At 45.9% G+C, this 9,417-nt stretch overlaps 1 long non-coding RNA gene across 1 annotated transcript; it reads right to left on the reverse strand.

Moving 5' to 3' along the window:
* Positions 1 to 1,027: 1,027 nt before the first annotated feature.
* On the reverse strand, positions 1,028 to 3,293 carry LOC122701523. The gene is made up of 4 exons (XR_006343091.1): positions 3,180 to 3,293; positions 2,497 to 2,629; positions 2,296 to 2,402; positions 1,028 to 1,158 (listed from the first exon to the last, which is right to left on the reverse strand). It is a non-coding gene; the product is annotated as an uncharacterized LOC122701523 (long non-coding RNA).
* Between the last annotated feature and the right edge of the window lie 6,124 nt (positions 3,294 to 9,417).

Raw genomic sequence — 9,417 nt, forward strand, 5'->3', positions numbered from 1 at the left:
TTCTCTTTTTGGACCACCAAAAAGGAGGATCTTGGAGTTGACAAAGCTTAGATGTGCCCTTGGCTAACCTCTTGCTCCCTAGAGAAATCTTCCAGGACGTGTCCAATAGATTCCCTTCCAGAGTGTGTTTGAATACCTCCAAAAGTTAGTCACTTGATGTGACTAACTGTCTGTTTTCTTCTTTTATTTACTTATTTTATAACTGACATGATTTTTTGACTATCCGTTTTGTTGATGAACAACCAAAATTAAGAGAAAGTGGGAAATAAATAAACATTTTCCTGAGCTTTTTAAAAATCTTTAGGTAATTTCAGCTGTTGTCGTTAAGTTGCTAAGTCATGCCCAACTCTTTTGCAGCCCCATGGACTGCCCCACCAGGCTCCTCTTGTCCATGGGATTTCTCAGGCAAGAATACTGGAGGGGGTTACTAATTCCTTCTTCAACGGACCTTCCTTCTCTTCCTGACCCAGGGATCGAACCCACGTCTCCTGCACTGCAGGTGGATTCCTTATTGCTGAGCCACTAGGGAAGCCCAAGTAATTTGAGTACACAATTCCAAAAATCCTATCCAGTTACTAAAGAAAGGACATACAACATAATAGATTTTGCCAATCCAGAATCCAGTCCTATGCTCCTTCCCATGGGCAACCACTCAGAATAATTTTCAGTCTGTCATACTGTTAGTCTGTTCTTGACATGGACAGATACACACGTACACACTAGCCTCTGCAGTCATATGGATGTGCTATCCCACATCTTTCTCCTTTTATTTAACAATATATCTTAGAGGTTGTTCCATTTTGGCACATACAGGTGATAAAAATAGCAATTGTTAACACATATGTTGTTTACCATGTACCAAGTACTCTTCTGAGTTCTTTTTTTTTTGGCTCTGCGGGGTCTTAATTGCAGCACGCATGCGGGATCTTCTGTCTTCATTGAAGCATGTGTGGTTTTTAGTTGCGGCATGTGAACTCTCAGTTGTGGCATGTGGGATCTAGTATTTCCCTGACCAGGGATTGACCTGAGGCACTGTGCATTGGAAGCTTGGAGTCTTAGCCACTGGACCATCCAGGAAATCTCCCTCTTTTGAGTTCTTTACCTTTATTGACGCCTTTAATCCTCACAGTATATATGAGATAGGTCCAGTTTTTCTCCCTAAGGAGCAGAGATAAATTGTCCAAATTTCTACATCTACAGTGGTGAATTTAGGCATTCTGACCCTAGAGCTCAGACTTTTAATCATTATGCAGGAATCCTTCCATGTTCTAATACCTTTTGTAAGTGAAAGTAAAAATCGCTCAGTTGTGTCCAGCTCTTTGCGACCCCATGGACTATACAGTCCGTGGAATTCTCCAGGCCAGAATACTAGAGTGGGTAGCCTTTCCCTTCTCCAGGGGATCTTCCTGACCCAGGAATCGAACCAGGGTCTCCTGCATTGCAGGCAGATTCTTTACCAACTGAGCTATCAGGGAAGCCCAGTACCTTTCATTGCCCTAGATGGAATCATTTGGCCAGCCTTTGCTGCACAGAACGCATTTCAGGCAGGCACAGAAAAGAGGGTTGGGACTGGGTATTATTGACCCATCTGGCAGTGTCTGCCACAGGCAGGAAGCCTAGTGCCCCCTCTGAGAAGATGGTCTCCTGGCTCTGGGCCCTGTTGTAGCTACAACTGTGTTCTGACTAGTTAAATGGGAGCTGGTTTCTTGCAAGAATTGTCCTGCTTGCAGCCTTTAAATAGTGTCTTACAGTTCTGTAGCATAAGTTAGCAAGCTATAAAAGAATATACAAACTAGATTAGACAAAAATCTAATTTGAATGCTTTGTTGCAAGTGGCAGAAATCCAGCTTGAACCAATTTAAGCAAAAAAAGGGGTTTCATTGGCTTACACAACAAATTATGGAAAGGACTAGCTTGAGAAGCAATGCAGTGTGAACCCTGGGTGAGTTACTTAATCTCTCTGTGCCTTCACATCATAGGCTGTACAATGGGGATCATAGGATGTAACAGTGGGGATCCATGGAGTTGGAATGGATTAACTAAGGTTTTTACTACCTCATTTAATGGATTAACTATAGCATTTACTATATGTAAACAGTAGGGGCAATTCCTGGTACTTAGAAGCACTCTGTAAGTGATACGCTATCATTGTAGGGACAACCCTATCCAGAGATACAGGGCACTTTGCTTTTGTATCTTTACATTAGTGGATGTATAGACTGCACTGTGGTAACAAAGAAACCATCAAAATACAGAAGACTATTTGGATATGAGAGAGAAGGTGATTTCACTGACCTCACAGCGCAGGGATAGGCAACTGGTCTAGCGGAGGTAGGTGGCTGGGCTCCACAATGTCATCAGGCACCCCGGCTCCAACTCTCCTGTCACATGACCGCATGTAACTGCAGAGGAGGCTATAAATTTAGTGTCTAGCTGGGCAGCCAAAACTCGGAGGAAAAAGGTTCCGGTAGTAGGAAGGAGAGGGAGAGAGTGGACCTTGAGAGTCAGCACCAGACTCTACAGGCCTGTGTGTTGGTTCCTTTTCTTCTGCTGCACATGGTCTTCCTCCACGCATTACGGCACGTGGCAGCTGACAACCCCAGACATGCATCCTCCCAGCTTGGTGGCCCTGAAAGAAAGGTTTATTTCCTCCAGTTCTAATTTGGACAATTCCAAAGAAAGTTTCTCATTGGGCTCTCGTGAGCCCCCTGTGGCCAAGGGTGTATGGCCCTATAATTAACCCCATCTGGGTCATGACCTCCTCCCACCCACCACCGTCCTCACCATTACAGAGAAACAGCAAAGCGTATTTCCAAAACAAGGTGCTGGCAAGACAAAACACTAGCTACCATAAATAGTAAGTGCGTTTTTAATTATGGACTGATACTGCTTGAAAGGTGTTGACAGTCGTGTGTGTCCTAGGAAAAGCCAGCTGGATTCTGTCTCCATGGTGGCTCTCACCCCAGGGAAAATCTGTCACCAGACAATTACTTTTTTAACCCCAGAGAAAAAAGTCTCTTTGTCCTCCGAATACTCCCAGAAGAGCGAGCAGGTGGAAGAGTCCTGGGTTGGGACGCTTTCCATTTGGCTTAGGGCAGAGAGGGGATTATTGGCTCATTTAGCTGATGAGGCCAAGTCTAGAGCTGCCATCCAGCTGGATCCCAGGACTCAGAACTCACCGGGTCACCAGGGACCTGACTCTCTTCAGCTCTTGACTCTGCTTTCCTTTGAGTTGGCTTCACTCTCCAGCTTCACAATGTGACCCTGCAGCTCCAGTTATTGGTAGAAAGAGCTCTCCTCCTCCAATAAGCCCATGGACCTGACTATCACTGGTCCAGGATGGAAGTGTCCAGCTGCAAGTAACCACTGTGGCCAGGAAGGTGGAATTCACTGATTGGCCGGGCCTGGGGCATGTACCCACAGGGATTGGGAGCTGGTGCCTGGTGGCTGTATTTTACCAGAACAGGAGATGCATGGGTGCTGGGCAGGAAAGATTCTGAGGTGTCTAGTTCAGACCTTTTCCCCTTCTCCGGATTTCTTTCTTGCCCAGCCTTACCTCCTGTCCAGTCTCTCATTACTCTTGGTCTTGGGAAGTACCTCCTGAGGGGTATCTGGGCCTGGACTGGGGGCACAGTTGCTTAGCCAAAGTGGAGTGTTCAAGAAAGAGCCATTTGGAGGACGCTGCTCTGCCTGGAGGGGCTTCCCAGGTGGCTCAGTGGTAAAGAATCCGCCTGCCAATGCATGAGATGCGGGTTTGATCTCTGGGTCAGGAAGATCCCCTAGAGGAGGAAATGACAACCCACTCCAGTATTCTTGCCTGGAAAACCCCACGGACAGAGGAGCCTGGCAGGCTACAGTCCATGGGGTTGCAAGAGTAGGACATGACTTAGCGACTGAGCGCGTACGCACTTCTGCCAGAAACCGCTTCCCCGTGCACCTTACGAAGGGGCCCTTTTCCGAGTCTAGGTAGAATTCTGGTTACATGCCTGTGCTCTTGTCTGAACCCACACTAGCTGTGAACTCCTGAGGAGTCAGGCGTGAGCCTGTGGTTTTCCAGCACATACTTCACGGGGTGATTACCTGGATTTGAGTCCCCCTACCTCTGGTCCCCACCCCACCCCAGATAAGTCTTATGTTGCAGGATCCTGGGTACAGGGAACAAGGTTGAATGATTGACTTATGAGCCTCCTGTTGGCCAATTCTGTTTCACATGGCTGCACAGGGCCCTTGTGGTTTGCTGGGGTCTGTGGTGGGTTCTGAGTTAGTCACTTCTGCATGAGCCTCACTCAGAGCTGAGACCACAGTTACTTTCTTAGTCACTTCGGCCCATCTGGGTGATAACAGACTTGGAAATGAATCAGACAAACATTGCTCCTCTTTCCACATCCTTGGAAATTTCTCATCTTTAACGCAGGGATGTTGGTGGCTCGGGAAGCTTTCCTTGGTGTCTGGAGCTGGCTGGTGAGCCCACAGGGTGTCCAGAGCATGGAGCTCCAGTCTCGTTCTGACTCGCCCTCAGCCATTTGCCAGGACAGATTGCATCTAACAAAGCTGGGTGGTTGCTCTGGGTGGTCACGTCAAGCTGGCTGGTCTCCTGGTGATAGCTGCTGTAGGGCTGTAAGTCCCCTGTAATGGCAACGGCAATGTTAGAACAGTGTGTTCAGAGGCGTGGTTATTTCAAAACAAGTGTTGGCAAAATGTCCTGCCAGCTTGGACCAGTTCCCATAAGTCCATGATCACGGAAATGCTTCTAGAGCCCCAGTGATGGGCTGTGCTTTGGTGCTTTTGCTGCTCTTTAGGGATAGGAGTGGGATGGGGGGGTGGTGCCTGACTACACGCTGCAGCCCTCATTTATTCATTTAACAAATACTCACTGAGTCGCAACTGAGTGCCAGGCGCTGGCCTAGTGAAGAATAAGACAGAGCCAGTCCCTGCCTGTAGGGGTCTTACGGCTTAGCTTGGTAAACAGAACAGTTCTCCAGTGGAGGCCTGAGGGGCTGTTCTTGGGGGTCACCACAGTGGTGAAGTGTGGGTGTTGGGGGCAGCAGATTGAATCCCAGCCCTGCTGTTCTCTAGCCATGTGAATTTGGGCAAGTTATCTCACCTTGTGGAAACTCACATTTCTCATCCTTAAAATGGGGAAGATTCATAGGGGTTATTATGATTAAATGCATTCATACATGTGACGCATGTGTAGGGACTCAGGGTGAGCACTCAGTAAATGGTAGTTATAACTAGTATTATTAGAAATGATACATCTTATAGTATATGGGTGTATCATACTATTATGTATGCATGTAAGCATGCTAAGTCACTTCAGTTGTGTCTGACTCTTTGTGACTCCATGGACTGTAGCCTGCCAGGCTCCTCTGTCCATCGATTCTCCAGGCAAGAATACTGGAGTGGGTTGCTGACCCCTCCTCTGGGGGATAATCTTACTGACCTGGTGATCGAACCCCGGTCTCTTATGTATATCTTACACTATTATTAGGAAGTGAACCCTTTATAGTATAAGGTGCCTATATATTTTTTAAATTTAAAGTGAAATTAAGACCATCTTTCCCTATCATCTTTCCCTTCATCACAAAGAAAGCACCCTTCCTTGCTTTGCATCTGTGGGGTGTCAGGCACTTATTAGAAAACTTTTACTCCTCCCAACTGTCAAAAAATGTAGGGATTTTTATAACCCATCATACAGTGTCAAAGAGGCCAATCTTAAGAGAGGTTAGGTAAATTTGCCCAATGTCACATAGCTAATAAATGGCTGAGGTGGAGTCAAAACCAAGTCTTATCTGGCTGCAAAGTCCATGTTTTATGTAGCAAAGCACTTAGCCTGAGGACTGCACCCGCTGCTCTGTTGGTTAGTCCCTTGCTTTCCTGAAGTTTCTGCTGCATGTTGGCCACACCTGTTCTCATTATGCACTCTGACCTGGATCCTGAAGTGAGAGGAGGTGGCCCAGGACATCCTACTTCCCCAAGGAGACTGAACAGCTTGTTCTGTACCTCCAAGGCCATTGGATATCAGGTAGATGGTTGTGCATATGAAAATCATTCAAGAAAGAGACACAGGAATGGAGTTCACTCCTCTCTGACTTTCATCTTAAGTCTGAAGCCCGTGTGGGTTTTCTTGGCCCTTCCATCTTTTCTCTAGCTACGTTCATCTCAGCCTTTCCTTTCTGCTGGTTGGACTTTCTGGTTTTCTGTGGAAGTAGCAAGAGGCTGAGGAAACAGTATGACCAGAGGAGAGGGGCAAGTGTGGGAATTCGAGAGGCCCAGGGACTGGAGAGTCCTGTCAGAGACTCTGCGCTCCCTGGGATTAGGTGCAGGTTCTTTTTATTTCAGTAATAATAACAACATTATTCCAAGAGATTCCTCTTAGAATTTCTGCACGAAAACCTTAGGAGATAGGCATGTCTTCTCCTAGATAGAATCCTAGGAGAAGGGCACCGTAACCATCCCTGTTTTATAGACCTGGAAGTTGAGGCAGAGAGAGGTTCAGTCACTTACTGAAATCACATGGCATTTGAACCCAGGGTTTCTTCAGACAGTGAGTTTAACCAACATGTCATATTGCTTTTTGGTAGGAGCGAATGAGTGAGTGAGTGAGCAAGTGAACCAAAGGAGTCTGGGATTTGGTTCTTTTTTTAAAATAATTTTATTTATTTATTTTTGGCTGTGCTGTATCTGTTACTGCACGCGGGCTTTTCTCTAGTTGTGAAGAGCAGGGTATCTACTCTTTGTTGCAGTGCTCAGGCTTCTTGTTTCCGTGACTTCTCTTGTTGCAGAGCATGGTCTCCAGGGCACACGTGCTCAGTAGCTGTGGCTCCTGGGCTTTAAGAGCGCAGGCTCAGTAGCTTTGGTACACAAGCTTAGTTGCTCTGCCGCATGTGGGATCTTCATGGACCAGGGGATGAATCCGTGTCTCATGCATTGGCAGGCAGATTCTTTACCACTGAGTCACCAGGGAAGCCCTGGGATTTGGTTCTTGCCAGAACAACAAGGCCCTGAGAGGCAGTGTGCAAACAGGTGTGCTTTGGAGTCAGCAGAACTGAGTTGGAATTCAAGCTTGCTACCTCCTGGCTACATGACCTTAGGCAAGTAACCTGATGTACAAGTGCTCCTTTCCTTATCTTTAAGTGGGAAAAGTAATCCTTTTCTCCTAGGGTCTTCGTGTGGATTAAATGAAATCATCTCTATAAAGCTCTTAGCCCCATGCCTGGAATATAGTAAGTCCATAAAGGCTCACCGATAGTGTTACTATTACTGATACCATGCAGATAGATTGATTAACATGACACAGTTGCAGCTATATAAATTCGAAACTCCATGTTGATAAGGACTAGAAGGGAGTATGAAAACAGCTGTTAAAGGATGGCTGAAAGAGAATTCAAGTTTCTCCAATGCTTCATAATTTTTTTAGTAAGTGTTCCTGAATGAAATAAATAAAACATACATGCAATGGGTGCTCAACCGGCCTTTGAATGTATGAATGAAAAACAGTCTTAACTTTTTAAATTAAAAAAAAAATTTTTTTGACCATGTCCTGAGGCTTGAGGGATCCTAGTTCCCTGACCAGTGACTGAACCTGTGCCCTTGGCAGTGAAGGCTAGGAGTCCCAGTCATTGGACCGCCAGGGAATTCCCTAATTTTTTTTTAATTGGTTGAATCTGTTGCTTAAAAATGTATGATAGTGGATACCCTTGGCGGGGTTATTACTGAAAGGGGGCCTGTGTAGGAAAGAGTGAACACTGCTGGCCTGTGATGATAACCCTGTAAATGCTGAATTTACTACTAGGGGTTTGAGTAAATTTGCAATGAGAAAAAAAGGGAAGTTTTTAAAAAATGGCTTTGTATTTTGTGGCCATTGTATCTGGAGCTATAATAAAATTGATTTAAAATGTTACATGCTTGTAATTTCATAAATGCTAGTGGAGCCATCTCAAACATGCAAAATTTAAATTAAGAAGGTATTGGTGGGGTATAGCTTCCTTGCTTTTCCTATCCATAGGTAGGTAGGAATTTAAATTCTTTGGATTTTAGAACCAGAACAAGTCTCCATACCTGATGAGTTTTGCTAAGATTTGTGTCTGTTGGAACCTCTGGAATGAGGGTGACAACAGAAGAAGAGAGGCACTCTGAATAGAAATACACATTTGGATTTTGAAAAAGCAGTTAGTTAAGTTTCTCATTGGTCCTTGTTGAAATCAGATGTCTGACCCTTAGAGGCTGATGATTGTCCAGTCTGATGGGTGTGTTTTTGAGTGGGTCAGTTTGGACTCTTGAGACTGACAGAAGGGGTACTGTCTGTCTGGCGTTGCAGCACGCCTTTGCTACTGCTGAAGAAAAGTACCCGGCTTGATTGGAATCCCAAATGCGTTGACCCTACTTGCCTGGACCTCACTCTAAGCTGAAACCTGACTCTAGCTGTCAGTGCACTCTTTCCGCTTCCCAAGGAGCAGTGCTGAACTGGAAGCAGACCCAGGCTCCGTGAACAGACCTCAGTCAGACTCTGGGACCACTGGAGATTTAGGGCCCCTCTGTGGAGCTCCAAATGATGCCAGCATACACTGTGGATGCTGGCTGTACCAACTGGGTCACATACAAATGCCCACAGGAAAGAGCCATTCTTTGATGGGACCGTCTAAAATCAAGCTGCTGATCAGCTCTTTTATGTAATGCAGAGACTGATTGCATCCTGACTTGTGATCCCTGCCAAAACCTGCAAGTTGGAGGAGGACACATCACAGGGACTCTGACCGCCAGCCGCCTCCTGCTTTTGACATATCAGATTCTGGGCCTTCCCTGGGGGTGGCTCGATGCTTTTGATTTGTGTGCTCAGCCTCCTGGGTGAGCTGCAACTTACCACCGCAGGTTGATAGGCTTATTCCTCCTCCTCACTTTCCCCTCTGTACACACACCCTGTAAGGTTAGAGTGACTACTCCAGTGTAGCTGTCTCTGGAAAAGGACTGATCTTTTCTAGGCTGTCTCAGGGGGGAAAAGGGGTGGAAGGTTATATAAACTCACTATGAAAATTTTTACATTCAGAACTTCATCTATTAGTGTGCTAGGGCTGCAGTAACAAAATAGCACAGACTGGATGGCTTAAAAAATAGAAATGTATTTTCTCACAGTCCTAGAGGCTAGAAGTCTAAGAGCAAGCAGTTGACACGTTTCTCCTAAGGCCTGTGTCCTAGGCCTGCAGCTGGCAGCCTTCTCACTGTATCTTCACATGGTTGCCCCTCTGTCTGAGTGTCTGTATCTTAATCTCTTATAAGAACACCAGTCATATTGGATAGGGCCCACCCATTTTACTTTAATCACCTCTTTGAAGGCCATATCGCCAAATACAGTCACATTCTGTACTAGATGTTAGGACTTCAGCATATAATTTGGGGAAAACACAGTTCAGCCCATAA

This window comes from Cervus elaphus, chromosome 10 (assembly GCF_910594005.1).
Source record: "Cervus elaphus chromosome 10, mCerEla1.1, whole genome shotgun sequence".
NCBI lineage: Eukaryota > Metazoa > Chordata > Mammalia > Artiodactyla > Cervidae > Cervus > Cervus elaphus.